The sequence below is a fragment of the Phacochoerus africanus genome, chromosome 4 (genome assembly GCF_016906955.1).
Source record: "Phacochoerus africanus isolate WHEZ1 chromosome 4, ROS_Pafr_v1, whole genome shotgun sequence".
Classification (NCBI taxonomy): domain Eukaryota; kingdom Metazoa; phylum Chordata; class Mammalia; order Artiodactyla; family Suidae; genus Phacochoerus; species Phacochoerus africanus.
In genome coordinates this window covers 17,714,769-17,738,854 of record NC_062547.1, presented here as the reverse complement: position 1 = coordinate 17,738,854, position 24,086 = coordinate 17,714,769, and the positions used below count along the sequence as shown (strand labels likewise).

The 24,086-nt window shown below is 49.5% G+C and overlaps 2 long non-coding RNA genes across 5 annotated transcripts; one reads left to right on the top strand and one right to left on the bottom strand.

The window, feature by feature from the left end:
• Positions 1-3,549: 3,549 nt before the first annotated feature.
• Positions 3,550-20,532, top strand: LOC125125200 (uncharacterized). 4 transcript variants are annotated; one of them, XR_007134373.1, is made up of 4 exons: positions 3,550-3,671; positions 4,467-4,551; positions 4,819-4,933; positions 20,016-20,532. It is a non-coding gene; the product is annotated as an uncharacterized LOC125125200 (long non-coding RNA). The 4 variants fall into 4 exon arrangements; XR_007134374.1 differs by lacking the exon at positions 20,016-20,532 and adding an exon at positions 7,189-8,542; XR_007134372.1 differs by lacking the exon at positions 20,016-20,532 and adding an exon at positions 6,177-6,528.
• LOC125125201 (uncharacterized) lies at positions 3,667-6,041 on the bottom strand. Its single transcript, XR_007134375.1, has 3 exons — positions 5,902-6,041; positions 5,684-5,804; positions 3,667-4,499 (listed from the first exon to the last, which is right to left on the bottom strand). It is a non-coding gene; the product is annotated as an uncharacterized LOC125125201 (long non-coding RNA).
• Positions 20,533-24,086: the final 3,554 nt, after the last annotated feature.

Sequence of the window (24,086 nt, the reverse complement as noted above, 5' to 3'; positions counted from 1 at the left end):
TTGGCCTTTATATGTTTCCACTTAAAGGTTTGAAATCTATATATGGTTCATACGCCTTTGATATGTCTGGAATTTATAAAAGAAAGGGAGAAGAATGATATTTGATGCTTTTCAGAGATCGTGTTGGGACTGAGCCTTATATGGTGGGTCAAATGCCAGTAAAGGGAGGGAAAAAAAACTGCTCGCCAGATCTTCAGGAAGTTCACCTTTATTCTCTCTCTGAAAGAACGCTGTCTGTTACAATTAACCAGAGTGTATCTTCAGTCACCAAAATGATTGTTCTGGGAATCGGGAAAGGCACCAGTTATTGAGCGCTAAGTGTGTGCTAAGCATGGCTCCACATACTCAAATGTGTTTTTATTGTCTGATTCTTACGAACAGCTGAGAAGGTTTTTATTATTTGTTCATTTTATAGATAATATAACTGGGCTTAGGGGTAAAAGATGGGTTGAAGAGAAAGGAAAGAAAAGAAAGAGACAGCTCAGAGGAAATTAAGCAAAAATGATTGGCTATAGATTCTGTGCCAGAGGCATCGTATTGAGAGAGGTACAAAGATGGAGACAGGAAAAATGAATAACATAGCACCAGATTCCTGCTCTCAAGGAGCCTGTCACCTTACGGGTCATGGAAGGTGAGGGCTGAAGTGACGAGCATATAAAAAGACAATGGCAATACAACTCCGTACGGAAGTATTTACTATTAAGTTCCTGGTATGTTAGACACTGCATGCGTTGCAGGGCACCGTCCCTCCTCTCATGGAGCTTACAGTTTAGTGGGAAAGTCAGCGATTAATCAAATAATCACACAGATTTGAAACTGCACTTAGGTGGGGTGGAAGACACCAGATGGGCTACAGCCTGACAAAGAATTAGTATCCAGGATATATAAAGAACTCCTACACATAGTAAGAGAGAATCCAATAGAAGCACTGGCAAATAAACCAAGGGGCAATTTTAAAAGACGAAAGGCAAATAGCCAATAAACAAATGAAAGTATGTTCAGTCTCTCTTGTAAACAGGGAATTGCAAATTAAAACACTGGAATACCATTTCACACCCACCAGCTTGGCAAAAATTTAAAGTCTGACATTACCAAGTGTTGTTGAGGAAGCCAAGCACAGGAACTCTTAGATAGCTATCGAAGTGTAAATTGGTACAATCACTTTGAAAAACTGTTCAGCCATGCCCAGCAAAGCTGCCAATTCACACACCCAGAGCCCAGCAATTCCACGTCCAAGCATCTACCCTGGGGGGTTCACTTTCACAGAAGGGGATAGGTCTTTAAAAATATTAATTGTAGCATTGTTTCTAACAACAGAAAATGATGTGAAAACAAAGCTGAATGTCCTCCCGAAGGAGATGGGTAAAGTGTGGCGAACTCATCCAAAGGGCCCCTGATCAGAAGTGAAAATGTATGATCCAGAATTACATGTATCAGTGTGGTTACCTTTCAGAATCATGCTGAGTGAAAAAAGTAAGTTACACAATGATACATCCAGTAAATGCCATTTCTTCAAAGTTTACAAACATGCCAAACAAGCCTATGAAGTGTTTACAGGCACAAACATATGTAGGAAAAAAAATACAAAAGCATGTATGGGACTGACGAACACCAAATGCAGGAGAGCGAGTACCTTAGGCAGGGGGCAGAAATGGGTGCAGAAGGTTCAACCTAGATCTGTAACGTTTTATGTCCTTTAACAAGATTTGAGGAAAATACGGCAAATGTTAAGCCTTGGCAGGTGGGGGGTAAGCGGGGGAAAGGTAAAGAATTAACACGTGTTAAGGGTATTATTCTCTGTGTGTTTTTTATATGCTTTGATCAATCAAAGGAGAATTTGATTGAATTGGGGGTGAGGTGGGGAGGGGTCAAGGATGGGGTCCCTGAGGAAACGATGCTTACTTAGGATGAGAGCCAAAAATTGAGGTGGGGAGGAAGGGCAGAAAAGGACACCAGGCAGGAAGGAGAGGCTGCACAAAGGGTGGGAGGTAGGAGGGTGAACACCGACCAGGAAGGGAGACCCCCAGTGTGGCCGCAGCTGAGTTGGGGGTGGGGGTGAGGGATGGTGCACCAACCATACAGGCCTCATAGGCCTTCTGGAAAGGTCAGGCCTTTATGCCGAATACCACTATAGTGCCGAGATAGAAAGCTTTGGAGACCCAGACATGTCACTCTGCTGGACAGCAGAACAGGGAGGGCGGTCTTGCAGAGGTGACTCACATCTTAAGCTTTGGAGAATGAGTAAGAGGAAGCCAACTGGAGGAGGAGGGGGAGTAAGGTGTAAATTCCTTTGAAGGGGTTCAACAGCAGTAAAGATACCGAAGACCTTGGATCAGGTGGTCTCAAGCAGGGTCCAACACCCAAGACAAGCTCCGAAAGGTGTCAGATAGAAAATGGCAGAGGAGAGTGGGTTTGGGGGGGGGGGGGGGGTCCCAGGCTGGGCAGCCTTAAGCAGAGAAAGGCATGGCCAGACACGATTGTAGATTCTGGCGGTGTGTGAAGGATGGATTTGAAGGAGGCGGGAGTGTAGCAGGGAGCTCTTTGAGGAGAATATGTTAATAGCCAATGAGAGAGGGACACCTAAGCCAAGCTGGCTGGAATTAGGATGGAGAAATGGAGAGTGCCTGGAGAGGTGCTGGGGGTGGGGGGGATGCGAGGCAGCTGCGATGATGGGGTGATTGGGAGTGCCATCACTGAGATGGACAATTACAGGAGCCAGACGCTGCGAGTTGGAGGTGCGTGCAGGGCAAGCCAAATGGAACTGTCCGGCCAGCGAAGAGATGGGCGCGCCGAGCACTGCGGATGGAGCTGAGAGTGGGAGGCGCCTCCTGTGGGTGGTTATTAACCACTCACGGCAAATGAGTTGGTCCGGAGGAGGGCAGAGGAAGAAGAAACTGAGTGGGTCGGTGGGGACGAGAAGGAATGAGATTGGGGCGGGTGCAGGCCAGAGAGGACAGGAAGGGAAGAACCACGCCGACGCTGAGCAGCGCCCCGGGAGGTCAGCTCCGCGCGGGGCTGGGCGGACTTGGGGGCGCGGGCGGGTGTCGGCATCTCCTGCCTCCCCGCCGGGCTGCAGGCGGAGCCTGGGTGCGCGAGGCGTCGGCAGGCGCTGCAGAGCCAGCCCCGGCCAGGGCCTTCCCGCAGCTCCTTGGGCTGCCTCGGCTGCAGCCGCCGGGAACAGCAGGGCATCCGCGCGGCTGGGCCACCCCGGCCATCCCGGCCACCCCAGGCTCCCCGCGTGTCCAGGCCGCGCCTCCCCACCGCCCGCGGACCTGGCGACGTCACTGCGGCTCTGACGCGCGCTAATGGAGGCACGGGCGGAGGCGGCGTGGCGCGGGCATCCTCCCGGGAGGTCCCGGTCCTTGCAGCCCGCGGCCGCGTTCTTGGCCCTACTCCAGGGGAACCTCGATTTTCCAAACTCGGGAAGGCCGGCTGTCCTTCGGCTACTGATAAGGACGCGAGCGCCGGGTAAAAGATTTTAACAATGCCCGGAAAGAAATAGCCGGACCCAAGAAAGAGACTAATAATAGCCGCCAGCTAGAGTCCTGCTCCTGTGCTCAGCGGTCTTAAGAACAATAATAACGACAACAACCACAATAGCCACCATTTATTGAGCGCTTGCTCTGTGCCAGGCACTGTGTTAAGCGCTTTGCAGGCAACAACCCTCGGAGGTAAGTACCGTTATTATCCCTATTTTGCAGGAAACAGGGGCACAGAGAGGTTAAGTAACTCGCCCCAGGCACACAGCTAGCTGATGTCAGTGCCAGAATTCCAACCCAGGCAGTCTGATCCCATGTAATCGTCATGTCAACCCACTAAGGTCGGGATCATTTTCTCCATCTTAAAGATGAGGAAACTAAGGCACAGGGAAATTTAAGTACCTTGCCCAAGGTCACCTAGCTTGAAAATAGATGAGGCAGAAAGCGAACCCAGGGCTCCTCTCTGTCCGCAGAACCCGCGGTCTTGGCCATAGGCGATGCCACTTCCAAACCACCTCCGACAGCCCAGCAGGCTTTGGCCCCGGGTCCCAAGAGGCGCAGCCTCTCCTGGGTTTGGGTGGGTTCCCGCGGCCTCCGATCCCCGGGTGAATTGGATGTTTCCGAGCATCATCCTGCTCAGCCCGAAGGCATCAGATAGAGACGCGTCTCCTGAAATCTGATCTGGGACCAGGCTGTGCAGTCCTGGGAAGGGATGGAGCGGGGGCGGAGGCAGCGGGAGGGATCCCGGGTCCCACCTGCAAAGCAGCAGAGCTGATGGTTTGCCCCAGCCTGGCCGGCAGAGGGCGCTGCCGCACGCGCCTCGGGTCCTACGGTCACCAGACTACGGGAAGGGCGGGCCTCAGCATGCAGGCGCAGTAACCTCAAAACCCCGAAGCTGGAACCTTTCTTTCCTGGTAGCTGGCAACTTCACCTCTGCCCTGGGCTTGATTTTCCTGACCACTCCTCCCCATCTTCTTTGTCTTCAAGGTTTTTCCTGTCCCCGCACTGATCGTTGGTCACCTTTTGAGAGAAAAGAACACTGATCCCATTAAAAGGCCCTGTTGTTTGCCAGGTAAAACTCGACCTCGTCTCCCCTTCTCATAAATTCTTTGGTGATGCCAAATGGGCAAAAATCATCCATTAGAACAGATAACTTTCTGTCCTTCTCCAAAATAGGACTAGAGAATTGGTTAAGGAAGGAGCAGATAGATAAAAAGGATCTATTTTTAAAATAGCTACAGTGTATTAGGTGCTTGTTTTATGCTGAACCCTTTCTGTGTCTTGACTCCTTAATCCTCATCAGCCCTAAGAGGTGTGCATTATTACTCTCATTTAACAGATGAGGTCACCAGACTGGTAAGTAGCAAGGCTGGGACTCCACTAGGAATATCTGACTTTAAAAGCCATGTTCCTGTCACCCAGAATGCACATGCTGATGCAGCTGAACAGAAGAGGTAAGAGACAAACCATGCCAAACACAAACCAAGATTTGCCCTAAGAGTGCTCAGAAATACCACATGTGAATCAGGGGCTTCAATAACTTTCTGAGCCTCAATCTGGGACTCTGTCTAAAACAGAAAAACAAACCTCAAAGTGCAATGAGAGAAGAATAGGAATGAGGCATTTAGCTTTCCCTTGGAAGAGCAGCTGGAGAGGCCCACTCACTTTCTATGTCTGGGCTCTGAGGAAATAAAGGTGGTTCTAGGAAAATCTGAAAAGTAAGAGAGGAAAAAAAAAAAATCCCTTCTGTGGTTTTTTCTTTAACCAAGCCTCATTTTGCTATTTGTGTTTTATTTTAAAACTAATGTGGCTCTCCCCACCCTTTAAATTGGCACGTAAATAGCAAAAACAGAAGGAAGGCCAGCTACAAACTTCAAATGTGGTGGGTTTCTCAGGAAGGAGGTACATGACTTGAAGTGGAAATGAGGATTAAATGAGGTGCCTTAAACATTTCAAAGACAGACTTTCCACAAGGACTGTGGATCATAAGCCTTTAGAACAGGAGCTTTGTCTGGGTTTGGGCTCAGTAGAGTGTCGAGAATTTGTGAGTGCCCCAAAATGTGGAAAACGAATCACACTTCTAGTGTCTGTCTGCATCATCTAATCATCTCGGCCACCGCTCTGCTTACTGCTTTAAAGGTTGGCTTCTGGAGGATTTTCCTGTTCTCAGATGTCAGACACACATCCTCCCTCAGACCCCTTACTTTTCCAGAAGTTTGCTCTGGGAATTCAGTCAAGGTGAGGCAATGGTTGATGATATCACTAGGCTTGTTTGAAGAGATTGACAGGCCAGCTCTGGAATCACCAACTGGAGGTTTTTCCAAACTGGGAAACCAAAGCAGAAGGGACTTCATGAGACTTGTCACTAACAGTTCTGATTTTCTTGCCCTATGTCTTTGAACTAGAAGGATTCCCCTCTTACCCAACACAAGAGAGACCTGAATATCCCAGGCTGCCTCTTGCAAAATTCTTGCACCTCTTCGACCTTCCTTGCTGCTGCTTCCCTCATTCTTTCAGTGCGTTCATTCTACAAACATGCGACGAGGGCCCATGATGTGTAGATCCTAGTGGCAGAGCAGAGAACCTAACATGAGCTCAGAAGCTTACTTTCTCCCATTCCCTCCTGGTTTCTAACCTCATGGCTTCAACTTCCACACCTGGAGAGGTCCCATGATGGTAAATGACTTGCTTCTCCAGGTAAGGACTGCTGCTCAGACATACCTGACATTCTACCAGCTCCTTCGGCCGCTCTCTGAGATCATACCCTGGGACCCTGACACCACAGTGATGACACCGATTTGGTAGAAGGTTTGGGTCCTGAGATACCTTCAGAAGCAGGGCTCAGAAATGCTCCAGCTCCAGCATTTGCCCTTGCTCCTCCCCATCCCTTTCCAGTTGCCACTCCAGTTTATAAGATCGCTGTTTTCCAAAATAGCACAGGCTATATTTATGAAGCATCTATTATGATGAAAAATCCTGTAGTGCCATAATACCCTACTGTCCAAAGGAAAATGTTGGCTTAAACAAACAACAGTGACTATCTGGCAAAGTGATGTGTGGGATAATGCTTATGAGTCTTTTGGGTCTTTTTTTTTTTTTTTTTTATTGAATCTTGGGACTGAGTGATTCATAATAACGAGAGGAAGGAAGAACACTAGGCCTGTTTTAGCTTTCAAGATTATTCAAATGGAATAGATTTTCACCATCAACACCCTAGCAAAGACAGAATGCTTAAGGTAAATTGCCAGTTTTTGTCTTTTTGGAAAATCCATTAACACTGAATGATCTTGGTTTTAATCCATTCCAAAAAAAAAAAGAAATAAAGAAAGAAAAAAGACTGAACCACAGGATTCAGAGTATGTCCCTGGAAATCACTTTAGAAAGTAGCTTCCAAGTCAGTACTCATTCTTCTTGAATATCCCACCCCCAAGACCATCCCACCCCTTCTAGATACAGGATTCTTTTCCCTCCTCTTAAGGGAGGACTGGCCCAGAGACCAAAAGAATGAATAGCATAAGGAGGACTTTTCCACGACCTTAGCTGCAGAGCTGTTTGAATCTAGAGAACCCATATGTGTGTGCTGTGTCTACATCGAGGTGATGGTAGTGCAGTCTCTGGCTAATGTTCAAAGTCTCCATGGCTTGTGACCTCATGGCTTCAACTTCCGCACCTGGAGAAAGCCCATGACAGTAAATGACTTGCTTCATAGGGGAGCTGAGATGCGTCAAAAGAAGGCCTCTCTGTGGAAGGAGGATGTGTGTCCACCCACCAAGAAGGTTTTGATGGTCAGTGTCTGAGTATCCAGCTGCTGGGGTGAAGAGATTTGGAAATCACTGAACATTCCTGTTGGGAGCTTTCCAAGCCCTTTTGGGAACCGGCAACAGCGCCTGTCTGGGGAAATTAGTTTTGCACTTTCACCGAGTGAGAAATTCCTCAGGGGCATTCTTGTTCTTGGGAAGAGAAATCAAACCCAGCGCATTCCTTCAGGGCCCAAGCCCGTAGTAAAGCATACCGAGTCCAGTTCGGGTGGTCCAGTTTGGGGCCTTGGGGTGGGGCAGGCGCAGCGGAGTTCTGCGAATTTCACCTGTGACTAAGTCCCTCCCCTCCGCCTGGCGCGAGCTTGAGATTTCAGGGGATCGTGTTACCAGTGTGTAAACACCTTGAGTAATGGCCAACGCTCCCAAGCGACCATAGAGGATCTCAAAGCCTTCCTATCTTCCTAGAAACCTTGGCGGCCCGGCCGGCTGCTTGCTGTCTGATGCAACAGTTTGCAACGCGGTTCTGGGAGCCGAGCCTGCCGCGGGGCGCTGGGCGTCCTGCTCACGCGCATGCGCGGGCTGCGGCCCGCCGGGTCGGGCGGGGGAGAAGCTTTTCACCAGATGTGCGGGGGGCAGGGCGGACGGGGAGACCTTTGGCAGCTCGCGCCGGCGATCTGAGCTTAATTAAACTTCTCCCGAGGCACTGGCTGACTGATTGACCCAGTGATCCAAAAAAATCACAGAGGCCCGAATCGCCCTAAACGAGGCGGGAGAGCGAAGTTGGGGAGTTGGCTTTCGTTTTTCAGAGCTGGCTGGGGTTTTGGATTCGGCCTTCCTTCCCCGAGCCCCGCAATCCACAATGCTTTCGGGGTTCCAGAGTCCAGGAGGGCGTCAGGCCTCGTTTGTGTGGGCCCTCCCACCGATTTTTCACAGAAGGAACAACAACGGTTATAGAGGGGAAAAGAAGGGGGAAAGAGGCAGTTTTGATAGCATCTAGATCGGTATCTTTCTTGCTTCATTTCTCCACCCTTGCGGTGTGCCTTAGAAGGTTTTATAAGCAGAAAGGAACATGGCATCGTGGATAATTTTCCAAGTTTTTGAGCCATTTAGGTATTCCTCTATGATTTTCTTCCATACCCACATTCTTCCTATATTATATAGTTTAAATTAACTTCTATTAACTTTCCTTATTTTTAAAATTATCTTTAAAATCAATTCCCTTTCTAACATAGCCTTGCCCTAAGCAACATTAGGAAAACCACAGCTTTGATGTGCTAGTCGTTATGTTAATACACTTGAAAATAAACTCATATCTATTCAAATTTAAAAATGTGTTATGTTAGCTAAAAGTTTCTTGTCTACTACATTTGAAGAAAAATTCCAAAGGTAATAATAATAGCTAACATCTGTTGAGTGATTGATTGCCAATATCCTAAGCACTGTTCTAAGATGCTAAGTCCTTCTTGACACCTTAGAAGGTGAGTGTTGTTTACATTTTACAGAAGAGAAAATAAGCCACAGAAAGGTTAAGTAACTTGCCTGAGGTCAGAGAGCCAGGATGCAAATTCTGCTAGCGTCACTCTAGACCTACACTCCTCGCCTTAAAAGAGGTAAAGTTACTGCTGGAGAGCACCCAGGAGGTGGGATAGCCCGGATTTAAACCCAAGTCTGGCTGACTGCAGAACTGAGCTTGTAGCTAATGTGTAGGACTCTTTTTTGCCTGTTTCCCCAAATCTCACCTCATTCAGCCTTTTTATCCCTGCCTCCTCAGGAATCCAAAAGGTGCTTCCAAGCCTTTCTCTCTTCACTCCCTCACTCCCTACATCTCCCCTCCCCCTGCCCCGAGGATGGGACAAAGGTTCTCATTTCAGGCGCTTCCTTCTCTGAACTTAAGTAACCCATAAATCTCTTATATCTCTGGGACTCTCTACTTTGAAGGTCCTATCTTGTCTCCTCCACTGACCATGAAACTGCTTAGAAGTTCCACCTATCAGCATTGAAACTGCATTTCCCAGACTGCCATGTTCCCCTGGAAAGAGAACAAAAATCCTATGTCAAACCATGTGGCTCCTATTTTGGGGTCGGAAAATCTGGTCACTAGCTTGGAGAAAGATTGGTATGCCCATAGCCTGATTCTTCTGTCCCCAAGCAGACATGAATTTCCCAGGTCTCAGTGATTGGGGGTAGGGGCAAGTTATTTAAGCAAACAAAACCTTCAATTAGTTTAAATGAAGACTTGGCATAAGATTTCTAAAAAGTGGCTGACCCTTGCCCCATAGATATATTTTCTTTCGGCAATAGCCCTTACTACCACCCCTTTCCTCCTTTCCCTTCCTTTTCCTTTCCCCTCCTTCCAGATTCTTCTCTTAATTGTACCATCATGTCACTGCCTTGTCCCCCCACCCCCACCTCCACGCCCACACCCACTCTTTAACTGTTTAGTACAAAATCCAGCCCAGACTGAGGTTTTCTTCGACCCAAATGTTATTTTCAGAAGGAGCCATTGAGGTTGGGGTGTAATTGCAGCGTTGGGCCTCTGCAAGCCAAGCTGAAAATAATCAGCGAGGCAGATGGGGTGGGAAGAGTGTGTGGTGGCCGCTTCCACCAAAGAGCAAGAGAAACCCAATGGAGTGAGTCAGAGAGGTGAGTGCCAGTCTGCGCCTCCTGGGCTTACGGCTGGGAGTTGAATTAAGGAGAGACTGCCCAAGGTGCTAGGCCTTTGACTGAGGCCGATCCAAGGTGGTTCCTGGCTTTCCTGGCTGTACATCACAAGTCCGTATTTCTTGTGGCCGTCACTAAGCTTTTCTTGCTCTTCCTCAATTGGGCCATAGCAGCCAGTACACCAAATGGGTGCTTGGCCATCCAGTTGGCTCACTCATCTCTAGGGCAGGGTTTCTCAACTTGGCCTTATTGGCATGTCAGCCTGGATAATTCTTTACCATGGGGTTGGGGTGGGATTTCTTGTGCATTGTAGGATGTTTAGCAATATCCCTGGCCTCTACCCACTAGAAGCAGTAACACACACACACACACACACACACACACACACACACGTCAAGAGTATCTAAAATGTCTCCAAACATGCCAGATGCCTTTGGTTGAGAAAATCATCCCTGGTTAAGAACCACTGGTCTGGAGTAATCCAGGCCTGTAAAAGGGTCCCGTCACCCATCTGCATGGTGGCCTCACTGCTTTGCCCCATGTCTTAATGGACCCTAATGAAAACTACTGGCCAACTCCTAGTTCCAGTGACAACTACTGAATACCTCAAACCCAGCATAAGCGCCCACTGTGTACCAGGCACTGGACAAGCTGTTGAGAAGGAAGCGACAAGCAAGACAGACGTGGTCCTTCAGGGAAATGACTGAGTGATTAAACAACTCAGAGTGAGGAGTTCCTGCTGTGGCTCAGCAGTAACAAACCTGACTAGTATCCATGAGGATGCAGGTTTGATCCCTGGCCTCGCTCAGTGGGTTAAGGACCCAGCATTGCCATTAGCTGTGGTGTATGTTGCAGACATGGCTCAGATCTGGTGTGGCTGTGGCTGTGGTATAGGCCAGCAGCTGCAGCTCCAATTCAGCCCCTAGCCTGGGAAACTCCATATGCCGAGGGTGCAGCTGTGAAAAGCAAAACAAACAAAAAATACCAACTCAGAGTGAGAGGCTTGTAAAGAAATAGAGTATTATAGGAGTTCCCATTGTGGCTCAGCGGTAATGAACCCAACTAGTATCCATGAGGACCCGGGTTCGATCCCTGGCCTCACTCAGTGGGTTAAGGATCCAGCGTTGCCGTGAACTGTCATGTAGTCGCAGATGCAGCTTGGATCCCACGTTGCTATGGCTGCGATGTAGGCTGGTAGCTGTAGTTTGGATTCAACCCCTAGCCTGGGAACTTCCATGTGTCATGGGCGTGGTCCTAAAAAGCCAAAAAAAAGAAAGAAAAGAAAAGAAAAAAGGAAAAAGAAATGGGGTATTATAAGAAAATTGAAGGGGGTTTCTCACCTAGGTTCAGGGGAAGTCGAGAAAGGTTCTTGGAGGAAATGAAAATTAGCCAGTTGGAGATCTGAAGGTGAGGCAGTGTTCCATGGAGTAGGGACAGAGTGTTCAGAAGCCCTGAGTTAGAGAATGTCGTATATTCAGGGAACCCAAAGAAGTCTGCCATGGACCAGGCTGAGGACAGTGGGTTGTTTTCTCCTCTCACCCCCAAAGCTTGCTTTCCCTGTACTCCTCCGGATTTCTAGCACAAGCATATCAACTTAGGATCCTATTTAACCACCCCCCTGCCTTGTCCTGCTCAGCCCCCTCTCAATCACCCAGTAACCAAGTTCTGTCAGTTCTGCCACCAAAATCTCTCTGCAAACCATTTCCTTGCCTCCCTTCCCACCACCCCAGCCCCTATGCCGGCTCTCTTCATTACTCAGCCGAATTTGTGAAATAGCTTCCTAAACAGTCATCCTCCAGTCTCTACCTCAGAGAAAGACACAGATCTGACCATGGCTCTGCTGGCTTAAAAACCCAGCCTGGCTTCCAGAGGCCTGTCAGACAGGCTGCCTCCCCCTGGCCCCCCGCCACTCCCTCCCTGCCCCCCCCAGCTCTCAGGTGCCCTTCATTAACTGTTCCCAGGGTCCCTCCCCGCCTCCCACTCTGGCCACACCAGACCACGGGCCACACCCTGTGGGCCCTCACGCCTCTGTGATTGTGCCGTCGTCTTTGTCTGAGAGGCCCTTTCCCAACCCAAATCATTTGGGGAATTCCCACACATCCCTTAAGACCCAGACAAAACCAACTCATGATACTCCCTCTTCCTTCTCAGAAGCCTTCCCTTAATTCGTCCCTCTGTTTTCATTGGGATTTGTATGTTGCTGCAAGTGTACCATTTGTCACACTGACCCACAGTTATCTATTTAAATCCATCCCTTCCCCCAGAGTCAAAGGGCCTCAAAGATATTGAAGGGGACCCTGCTTGTTGATTACCCAACACCCATTCTTCCCCTTCCAGCTTCCTAAGAGAGGCCAAAGAAATACAAGGCACGGTGTACTATTTTGCAGACAAGCTAAGCTGCCATAACACACAGACCCAGAGTAGAGAGGCTTAAGCAAGCCCAAGGGCCTCCGTGGAAGCTGACCCCTTGCCAAGACCCATCACCCTTCCTACAAAGGCCTAACTAATCAGCGTGTGGCACAGACGTCTCTGGTTCCCTAATATTCACTCTCCCCTTCTTTAATAACATGAGTCCTGGTTTGGGGCCAAGCAGGTAGCTGTCTGGGAAGGACTACACTTCCCAGCCTCCCTTGCAGCTTGATGTGGCTTTGAGGTTAAGTTCTCAACGACAGACTCTGAGCAGAAACTATTGAACCATTTCTAAGCCATGTCCTCCGAAAGAATGTGCATGTGCTCCCCTGCCCTTCCCCGTTTCTGAGAGGTGAAGAAAATTGAAACAGTCTTCCTGGACCTAGAGAGGGGAGCTGCATTTAGAGGATGCTGGAGCCTTCCTCTTAGTCTTGGACGGCTTTTTTCCAAACTCTTCTATGATATGAAAAAGACATAAATTTATGTTTTGCTTACATTTCTATGTTTGGAATCTCCTAGGTCTGTGACCTCATCAGGGCCAGGGAGATACAAGGGAAGGTTCGGTGGGGGTTTCTGAGGAACCCTTTTCACAAGGGAGCATCATGGAACAACCTTCTCTTTCTCTCTTCCTCTGGACATTGCCAGGCCTGGAACTTTGGTAGTGCTTTCGCTACCAGCCTAAGAAATGGGCTACACACAAGGAGGACAGAGGTGACAAAAGCTTAGGGAAGTGGAGTCAGAGTTTCTGGACTAAAGAACTCTGAAGCCCACTGTCTTCCCGCCTGAACTGCTGCAACAAAATACAACAGACTGAGGGGCTTAAGCAATAGAATTTTACTTTCTCATGATTCTAGAAAGTGAAAAGCCCAAGACTGAGGAACCATTAGGGTTGGTTGTTGGGGAGGCCTCTCTTCCTGGCTTGCAGACAGCCACCTTCCCACTGTGTCCTCACAGGGCCTCATCTGTCGGTGTGAGAAGACAGCAAGCTCTGGTGTCTCTCTCTTTTTTTTTTTCTTTTGCTTTTGCTTTTTAGGGCCACACCTGTGGCATATGGAGGTTCCCAGGCTAGGAGTTGAATCAGATCTACAGCTCCCGGCCTACAATGCCACAGCCACAGCAACGCAAGATCCGAGCCACGTCTATGACCTACACCACAGCTCACGGCAACACTGGATCTTTAACCCACTGAGTGAGGCCAGGGATCAGACCCGCGGCCTCCTGGTTCCCAGTCAGATTCGTTTGCACTGCGCCACAATGGGAACTCCTCTGGGGTCTCTTCTTCTTATAAAAACACCAGTCTGATCAGACGTGGGCTCCATCCTACGACCTCGTGTAACCTTAATTACCTCCTTAAAGACCCTATCTCGAATGTTAAGGCTTCAACATATGAATTTGGGGGATCACAATTCAGTCCATAATACCCACCCTGCCTCTGGGCTTTCAGGTACATGAGCCCATAAATGTCCTTTCACATTGGTTTTCTGTCGCATCTAACCTTACAGTGCTTCACTTCTCTTCATATCCCTGCTGGGCGCAGCACAGAAAGGGTCAATAAATACTTGTGGAATAAATGCCCAGTCACACATTTTCTTCTCTTACCTGGAATGACAACCTCACAGATAAGCTAGAAGCATTTCTCTCTACCCCAGTCTAAACATCTCAAGCAGTCACATGGACCTCATCTCTAGAAAATTCTTCCCAGAACCACCCACTGGCCACTTATACAGAGAGCTAATTGCAGCCTGGATGGCTGAACAAGGGACACAAGGAACCCGAGGAGTGTCCTTGCAGCAGGGCATGGGTTTGATCCCTGTCCAGGGAACTTCTGTAAGCCATGGCCAAGGCCAGAGAAAAAGAAAGTGTCTGATTAACTACTAGACTTCCTGCCCCTCAGCACAGAAGAGAAAGCCCAAGGGAGGGCCTGGACTCTCACAACCGTGTCCTTTGAGATGAAACCAGAGGTTGACTCTGTGAAAAAACAAGGTGGGGCGGGGGCACGCGCTAGCAATGGTCAGACATTCAGCAGGCCCTGCAGCCAGGATACTCCTTGGGTGCTCAAAACAGGGCACGTGCCAGTTCCAGGCAACACTTCCTTCTTCTAGCCATGAGAACTCCGCTCATGTAGCCTGGGGAAAGGGCTGCCTCATTACTCAGACAACTGGAATGTGGGAGAATTAGACCTCCAGGAAGATGACTAGGGAATGGGTCATGGTCAGCTAAGACCTTGATGGGCCAGAGGTGCTTCCTCCTGTGTCTGCAGCAACTCCAAGGCTTTCTTCCCATGCCTTTCAAAGTCACCATCTATAGAACACTCACCATGGGCTAAGCACAGGTATTAGCTTATTTTCTCTTCACAGGAGCCCTGCAGGTATGTATCATTGCTAACCCCATTTTACAGATAAGTCAAGCAGGGTTTAGAGAGATTAAATGGCTTGCTGGGAGTGACAGAGCTGGGTTTGACGTCAGGATCTTTTTTTTTTCGCTTTCTAGGGCTGCTTCCCACGGCCTATGGAGGTTCCCAGGCTAGGGGTCGAATCGGAGCTGTAGCCGCCAGCCTACACCACAGCCACAGCAATGCGGGATCCAAGCCATGTCTGTGACCTCCATCACAGCTCACGGCAACGCTGGATCCTTAACCCACTGAGCAAGGCCAGGGATCAAACCCGCAACCTCATGGTTCCTAGTCGGATTCATTAACCACTGCGCCACGACAGGAACTCCGCCTTCAGGATCTTAACCAGAGCACTTGGTGGTAGACCTTTAGGATTTGGCAACATCTCCTCTGGTCTTAGAACATGGGCGGGCCAGGGGGAAAGAGCATGGTGAGACCCCAGACCTGCGAGGTCAGTGCCAGTGAGGAGGAAGTTAGGACCAGAGACTAAGACAGTCTGGCAAAGACCACCAGGCAGCCCGGGTCACGTACAAAGGGGGTAGCCAGCTCTGTCAGTTGGGGTCTACTGGACCCAACTGGGGTGAGCAGAGGTCCTTTTCATAAGAGGAGTCAAGTCCTCACATCAGGAGTTTGCCCACCCCCTGCCCAGCAGGGGCCCTCTAGCAGGTGGGGGAGAGCCTCGGGAGCAGGAGGCCACCCTGGCGGGATCTGTGTCCTGGTCATTTGTTTTCTATTTGTTGTCATATCTATTGCTTATCTTTCTCTGTTCTGCTCAACATCTTGGAGGGCAACTGACACATCCCAGACTCTCCTGCCAACCGGCTTCTGACCAGGTTTACCCAACAAAAGGTGCTAGAGGAAGATGGGGAGCGGGAGGAAGAGAGGTGTCTGGGTACTTGTCCTACCCCAAGCTTCAGGGGGCATCTCCGGCCATGGCTCCCTCCCTGCCCTGGCTCCAGCTCCCAGGGGGGCAGCCTCAGGCCCTGGGCTCTTAGATCACTCCTCCTCCCTTGGTTTCCCCAGCCTCAGGGGTCGTGGCAGTCCCCTGCTGCTGGCCAGTTCACCTCCCCACTCCCTGGATGCCCTTCAGCACTTGCCACCGTTCCCTCTACTGACCGTGGTTCTGTTCTCCTCCCTGGACCTTGCCCAACCCTGGGCTGGAATGAGACAGTCAGGGTCCTCGTCTCCTACCCCACCTGTGGATGGGGTCAGGGGCTCCCTGGGCACAGCCGGGATGTCTTAGTCTGTTCAAGCCACCATCACAAAATACCACAAACTAGGGGGCTAATAAACCACGGAAACTTATTCCTCTCAGTTCTGGAAGCTGGATGTCTCAGATCAAGGTACCAGCATGGTAGGGTTCTGGTGAGAGCACTCTTCTAGAAGGGACTCCCCCGACCCCTGCTCTGTGGCTCCACCCTCACAACCTAAGCATCTCCCAAAGGCCCCACCTCCTAATACCATCATCCTGGGCATTAGGATTTTGACATATGAATTTGCAGGGGACACAAACATTCAGACCACAGCAGATGGGGAACTCTTAAGCATGAGGATGGGCAGAAGTTCCATCCTGCAGCAAGGCCACCAGCATGTCCCTTGGGTGCCAAGTTAGGTGACCATGGACACAACAGAGCAACTTCCAGCAGGATCCCAGACCAAGAGCCCCAGCAACTGGTGGGTCTGAGCCTAAAGAGTGTCTTCCTGCCCTTCAAGATCCAATATGCCCCTCATGTCCTCCCAGCCTCAATACAATCTCAGCTGGGCCACTTCCTCCCTCTGTGGCCAAGTCACTTAACCCCTCTGGACCTCACTGTCCTCCTCTGTATTCTGGGGGAAATATGGTACCCCCTCTCAGGTTGCCATGACAATGGAATAATGCCTGGTGCCATGCCTGACACAGAGCCAGTGGTCAGTAACTGGGAGCAGCTGTCATAATTGTTGTTAAGAATAATAATAGCGTGGGCAGCACAAGAGGAATCGGTGACTTGTCTGTGAGGATCTCTGGAGAGCAGGAGCAGACGAGATAAAGTGGGGCCTGGTGCAGGGCAGCCAAGCTGAAAAGCAGCAGCATTTGGAGTTCTGCCTCCAGGGGCCACCAGCTAGTTGCCCCACCCCGAGGACAGGCACCCATTTCCCTGGCAGCCTTCTTCCTCCGGCTGGTCCTCAGACACTGAACTGATACAGTCCTGAGCAGGGGAATGCTCAATGCCTGAGAAGGGATCCCTCCTCTGCCACTGCCGAGGGAGGGCTGGATCCCGAGACCAGAAAGGCGGAGAGGACTGTGCACGTATCAGGTGCCTCCACTGAGTGTTTGCTGTCTGCCAGGCTCTGTGTGAAACACACAGAAACACACAGATGTCTCCCGTGTACTATCGGGTTATCCTCTAGCCCCTGGAAGAGGAGGTGTGTGTGTGTGTTATCATCATCATCAACAAAAATACCCCCATTTGATAAAGGCATCGAGCTTCAGAGAGATTGAAGAACCCGCCAAGACCATGTAGCCAGAATTCAGCAGAGCTAAAACTGCAACTAACTCTATCTGATAGAAGACTTCAGCCTCCCCGGGGAGTTAATGTGTATCTCTCACGGCCCATGACTCTGGCGTCAAGAGGGCTCTGGTTCTGGCATTTGAGTCAAGGAAGTGGGAGGCCCACGGGGCAATGCACTGCTCACAGAGCTCCTCCATGACTCACCTGGCCCTTCAGACCTGCCCACTTTTGGGATGTTTGCCAGATGGTGGAGACAAAGGGCAGGCCTGAAAATGGTGGTCCACCAGGAGGCTGCCCCTGCTGATGCGTGTATGTGTGTGTGTGTGTGTGTGTGCGCGTGTGCGTGTGTGTGTGCGTGTGCGTGTGTGTGTGTGTGTGCGTGTACCCATGTACACATAGACATGCAGGGACACACTAGCCTGACCACCACCTTGGCCCAGGAGAGGAGAGGGGGCTGTGCGTTTGGGAGATGAATGGGAAGGGCTGGGAGGCCCCTCTCTCATCCCCCCCCAGTTCTGGGGAGATGCTGTGATATTTTTCTGAGGAGCTGGCTATGGGCCTGGCGGCTTTTGCTCTCCATACAGTCAAGGAGAAAGGACACTGGGAAACTCCCTCTCCAAAATCAGTTCAGACTTGAGCAGCCTCTCTGAGCCTCGGAGCCAGACCGTGGCCAAGGCCCCTGTGGACTTACAATGCGTGAAGACAGGCTGCCCCAGGACACCACAGCCCCAGATCCCACCACCTCCTGGAAATCAGTCTTCAATGACCCCCAGCCTTGCTCCAAGCTCTGAGTCACATAAGCCACACTGAATGGCCCCTCATGACACAGCCTGGTGTGGCTGGAGGAGCGTGCATCTCGGGGTCATCTGGACCGGTAGGAGCTATGGGACCTAGGGCAAGTGACCCAGCTGATCCTCAGTTTCCTCTTCTGTAAAATGCGGGAGATAGCTGCTCACGGGAGTCAATGTAAGTGCTCCTGTCTCGTCTCCTTTTCTCCTTGCTCCCTCTGGACCTCCTGAACCTCCGCTGACCACATTACCACCTCGCTGCGGGCCCTCATTTCCCAGCATCCTCCCAGCTGCGGGCCAGCCTCTGAGCCTCTCAGGAGACAGTGGTTTTGCCACCCTTTGCTTGCGGCCTGCCGTGGGCCAGCTCCCCTGAGAGCTAAGGCCTCCAAGCTGGGCGACTGGGGCCCCACCCTCTTTGTAAACACTAGTTGGGCACCAACTGACCTCAGGAGGGAAGTGCTCAGCTGGGACCCTCCTCTTCTGCCCTGCTTGCCCCTGTACATCCCAGTGGAAACGCCGGGCAACTCTGGCACCCTCGTACCCAGGCCGCCTCCGTCCTGGAAATAGGCAGTTGGAGCCAAACCCTTGGCTGAAGGTGGAAGGAAGTTAACAGGCCTTGAGTGCTTCCCTCCCCCATCCCACAGCCCCACCCTGGCCACCCCAGACAGCACAAGTTCTCTCTAATTTAAATGTTTTTAATGATCATGATAGACATACATAAAGAGGGCTTTTGTGTTCTTCTTTGTTTCTTAAAAATAAAGACAGGAATTAAGTATAACAAAATATGAATCATTTTAACTCTGGGCAGTGGGCCTGTGTGTGTCTTATTGTTCTTTGTAACTTCTTTTCTGTATTGTTAAAATTTCTCTAAATAAAAACCTTTTCTTTCTTGGCCACACCCAAGAACGTGGAAGTTCCCCAGGCCAGGGATTGAACCTGCGCCACAGGAGCGACCCAAGCTGCTTCAGTGACAACGCCAGATCCTTAACCCACTGCGCCACAAGAGAGCTCCTAATAAAACATTTTTAAATAGATAAGATTCATACAGATTTATTGGGAAGAAAATTTAGAAAATGCCAAAAAGTATAAAGAGAATACAAATCACCAGAAATCTCTCCTTTGGAATCAGACCATTTATATATTGGCTTATCTCCTTCTGGTTCTTTTTCTAGCATATGTTTATGTCATTTTATTTTTTTTCAATTGAGATATAATCGGCATATAACATTGTTTTCGTTTTAGCTTTATTCTTTTTTTTTTTTTTAGGGCTGCAGCCATGGAATATGAAGGTTCCCTAGCTAGGGGTCAAATCAGAGCTGTAGCTGCTGGCCTACACCACAGCCACAGCAAAGCCAGATGGAAGCCGCATCTGCGGACCTTCACCACAGCTCATGGCAACGCCAGATCCCAAACCCACTGAGTGAGGCCGGGATCGAACCTGCATCCTCATGGATGCTAGTCAGATTTGTTTCTGCTGAGACACAACGGGAACTCTCCACTTTATTCTTTTTACCAAAAAGAACCCCTAGAATTATATTGTTTAATAACCCTTTTCCCCCAACAATATATTTTGAACAGCTTCCCATGCCTCTCACTATGAATATTACCTTTAGCACACTTCTTTTCGGTCTTTTCTGCACATAATCATGAGGAAGGTATACTTTTTATGATTTGGATCCATATGGATCATTCCATTTATACCTTTTATTTTCTCTTCTCTAAAAAGTACTACTTCTGTTGTTGATCAGTTAGAAACTACAGACAAGCAAACAAAAGTACATGTGTAGCCTCGCCACCCTGAAATAACCTCTGCTGACGTTTTAGCTTTTAACCTTCCTATCCACTTTTCTATGTACATATGTAAATATATGCAAACCCACATTTGAAAATAAAATTGGAATCATACAATTCATATTATTTCGAACGTGCACTTTCTGTCCACTTAACAATATATCTTATATTGATTAGGATTGTTTCAACCACAAATGACAGAAACCCCAAAGTTACAGTGGCTTAAACATGTTCATTTCTCTCTCTAGTAAATGACATCTGGGGGAAGCAGCCCAGGCTGGTCCAGCAGCTCTGCGAGCATCAGGGACCCAGGCTCCTTCTACCTGGGGCCCCGCCATCCTCAACACGTGCCTCCCACTCGTGGCCCAAGACAGACGCTCCAGGAAAAAGAAGCAAAGAAGGAGCTGCTTCTCCTCAAAGGGCACTTCGTGAAGTTCACACAGCATCACCTCTGCTTACACACCACCAGCCACACCTCAGTCCCACAGCCTCTGGGACCTGGGATCTTTTCTAAGTGGGGAGAACAGGTATTGGGGGCCTCTCTGGTGTGTTTCAGAAACATCTTTCTGGTGCACATAGTTTTGTATTCTGTATTCTTCTCTTATTATTTGTGGTGAACATTTTGCCATAAGATTAAATATTCTTCAAAATTTTTAACTTTTAATAACACTTAATAGTCCATAATAGGCACATAGCACTGCTTATAGACTCAACATCTTGTTACTTGATATTTGGGTGTTTTGCTCTGATAAATAAACTTCTATGATTAAAACAGGCCAGAGAAATAGATCCCAAGCTTTCCTCTATAGCCTGTGGGTACCCACCAAAGACATTTGGCCGAGGAGTCAGGGTGGTATCTGCCTTGCAAGTTGGCTTATGGGACTGAGTTTGTTTCTACTAAAAAAAATGGAACTTTTTGGCAACAGCTGTATCCCACTGCTCCCACTGCAGGAGATGTCACAGCAGTGGGCAGAGGCTGGTGGGCAGTTCTGCTGGGGATGGGGGTCAGGGGGTGTTGGGAGTGAATAGAAGACCATGGGCTTTGAGGAGCCAGGGGAGAACTGGGCCCTGAAAACCTTGAGGGGTCTCTATGGGGGCCAATTCATTTTTCATTCAAATCCAACAAATGCCTTCTGAGCCCCTACTCAGAGCCAAGCCCTGCACAAGGCCCTGGGGATGTCTTAGAGAAAACATGGCCCCTGCTCTCCAGGAACTTGGTCAACTCTAAATTCTCCAGTGTTAGAGTTCAACATGGAGAGCTGCCTAAAATACAGCCTCCCAGGGCCCACACCCAAAAATCTGATGCAATCGATGTTGGTGGGCCCAGAATCTGAATTTCTTTCAGTCTCCCCAGTTGACCCTGATGAGGGTGATCGGGGGGGGAGCTATCAGAGAAGGATCCTGCAAAAAGTCTCCTAAACCAGGCAAACCTGGAACCTCTATCTGCTCAGTCTGTTGCTTGTGCCTTGGCTGTGCCTTAAGAGATAACAAAATAAAAAATAATAATAATAATAATGAGGGCACCTGCCAGACACACCTGAACCAAACCCTAATTCCATCCTTTGGTAGCTGAGTGACTCCAGACAAATTCTTTAACCTCTCTAATCCTCACTTTTCCCATCTGCAAAATGGGGATAAGCATAGTGCTTCCCATGTGAAAATAAATGTTAGTGCTTAGCAGAGTGTCTGGCACTCAATAAGTTCTAGATAGTATTATTAAACTAATTTAAATTAATTTATTATTTAAAGTTGCCTCTAGGAAAGTAATTACAGCAAGCAAGACAGGTATGTAAAACATCTTATACGCTGCCTGACTCATGGTGGTAGGCACCCAATAAATGGTTGTTATTGTTATTATTATTATTAATAACATCCTCACATTCATTTTAATTCTGGGATTTATCATCTCTGCACCTGCATCAACCACACAATTTTATCCTCTTGATAGAAATCATGGACAAACCATGGATTCATGGCTTTATGATGTGGGCTTCATGTCTGCCCTGGTGCCTGCCCCAGCACAAAAGAGACCATCTCAGATCCTTCTGGAAGGATGTACAAGAGGCAGACAGGCAAGCATGAGTGGGACCCTCAGGTCCCTACTTTCAACTACCTGCTTTGGGGGAGCCCCAGCCTAGCCCCTGGACCATTGACCCAGCCCCAGGGAGCTATGGAAATCCAGGGCTGCCGTGAGGTAAGAAGGAAGAGGCAGGGTAGCAATTGACAACTTCCTGTTCAAGTACTCAGGATGATGCTGTTACCATGGTGATGCTGGTGCCTCTATGCAAGTGCAGCCTCCCTTGAGTTGTGAATCAGGTTCAGCTTTATTTATTAAGAGAGAAAACCAAAAACACTCTGACCTGTGAAGGACAAAGCAAAGCTCCACATGGAGGCCGGGCATTCACTATTGGGGAGAATCAGCAGCACTGCCCAGTGTCCACCAGTCTCCTAACGTCAGCAAGTGCCGCCAGCTACCCAGCCTGGAAGAGCTCACCAAGGTGAGTGGAGAGGCCAGCATCTCAAATGGTGGCAGGAGAGGAAGCACAAACAGAACACACCCTGCCTGGGGGAGACTGCTTACAAGGAAGCAGACCCATTTTCCCAGTTCTGGCCCAAGGGCCAGACGCTGGCCCACACTCTGATATGGAAGCCCACAGGGCCCAGGAGATGAACCCCGGCCCATCCTCAGGGAAGGCCAGGGCCTGGCTCCAAGATGACCAGTGCTAGCTGATGCCCCAGCGTGCAAGAGCAGTGCCCTCCTTGAGGGGCAGGGCCCTGGAAAGATGGGAGAGGCCTGACCTGGTGGGTGGGTCCCCTTTTCCCAGAACTCCTCCTGCAAGGAAAGAGGTAAAAGCAGTGATGACTCCGGCTGCAGTAGAAACCTCTAATGGAGCCGGGCCTCTTGTCAGCACCCGCTGGGGCAGCCCACAGTAAGAGTACCAGAGACACACTGGACTCTTCCTGAGCTTGGATCCTGTCCCAGAATCCCAGACCTATAACTGCAGGGTTGCTCAAACCTGCTCGTTTGTTTGGGCTCCCTCTTGATCCCCTTGACCAGGGTCCTGGTGGGCCCCCCTCCTAACCGGCTCTGAACTCCAAGACCTTGTCTCCACCCACTACCTCATCAGAGAACAGAATATTGGGAGCTCCTGTTGTGGCTCAGCAGTAACGAACCCAACAAGTATCCATGATCCATGATGATGCGAGTTCAATCTGTGGCCTCACTTAGGGGTTAAGTATCCCGTATTGCTGTGAGCTGTGGTGCAGGTCACCATACGGTTCAGATTTTGCGTTGCTGTTGCCATGACGTTGGCCAGCGGCTGCAGCTCCTATTTGACCCCTAGCCTGGGATCTTCCATATGCCAGAGGTGAGGCCCTAAAAAGCAAAAAAAACAAAAAAACAAAAAACAGGACTATTGGGTGCTGAAGTCAGGGTGGATGGAGTTAAGTTTTCCTTCTGCCACTGCCACTTATTAGTCTTGTGACTGAGCCTCTGTTCTTCCATCTGTAACACACAGGTGATAATCATAATAGCACCTACTCCCCGGGTAGCTGTGAGGATGAAATGTGATAATATTTGCAAATGTTTAACACAGAGCCTGGCTGGCACATAGTCAGCACTGGAGAATTGTTAGCCATTGTTAACTTTGCTCAGGACCTTATCACATCCAGCCTGGATAACAGCAGCAGCCTCATAACTCCACTTGCTGATTCTAGCCTGGCTCCAATCTATGGCCCACAGAGCCACAGAGTGTTTTATCAAAAATGCAATCCCGCTCATGCCATTTTCCTCTGGAAAATCGGCCAGTGGATCCCATTTGCCTTCGAAATGGCTCTTTGCATCCCTCGGGCGGCCTACAAGGCCCTGCAGGATCTGGCACTTGGCTCCCCTCCCCAGTCCTACCCCTCACCACACCCTCACTGCTTTGAAAAGTGTCAGCCATACCCAACTGTTAGCTGTGCCAGGTGCCAGGCTCTGCTGTATCTCCAGGATTTTGCCATGCTGTTCCCTTTGCCCAGAATGCCTTTTTCTCTTTTGGTTCGCCTAGCAAACACATGCTTAGTCTTCAAGACCCATCTCAGGACCCCTTTGCTGTGAAATGTTCCTGTCCTCCCCTCAAATGCCGAGCAGACCACTCCCTCCTCTGAGCCGCTTAGGTTCTCTCCATGAAGGCATTTATCACTTTACATTGCAATTGCTGCAGTTCCTGCCTGTGACACCTTTGGGCTTCTTGAGGGCTACACTGATTCTAATTAATGTCTGTATCCCAAGAACACACCAGGGTGCTTTAACAGTCTCAGGAGATGACCGACCGAAT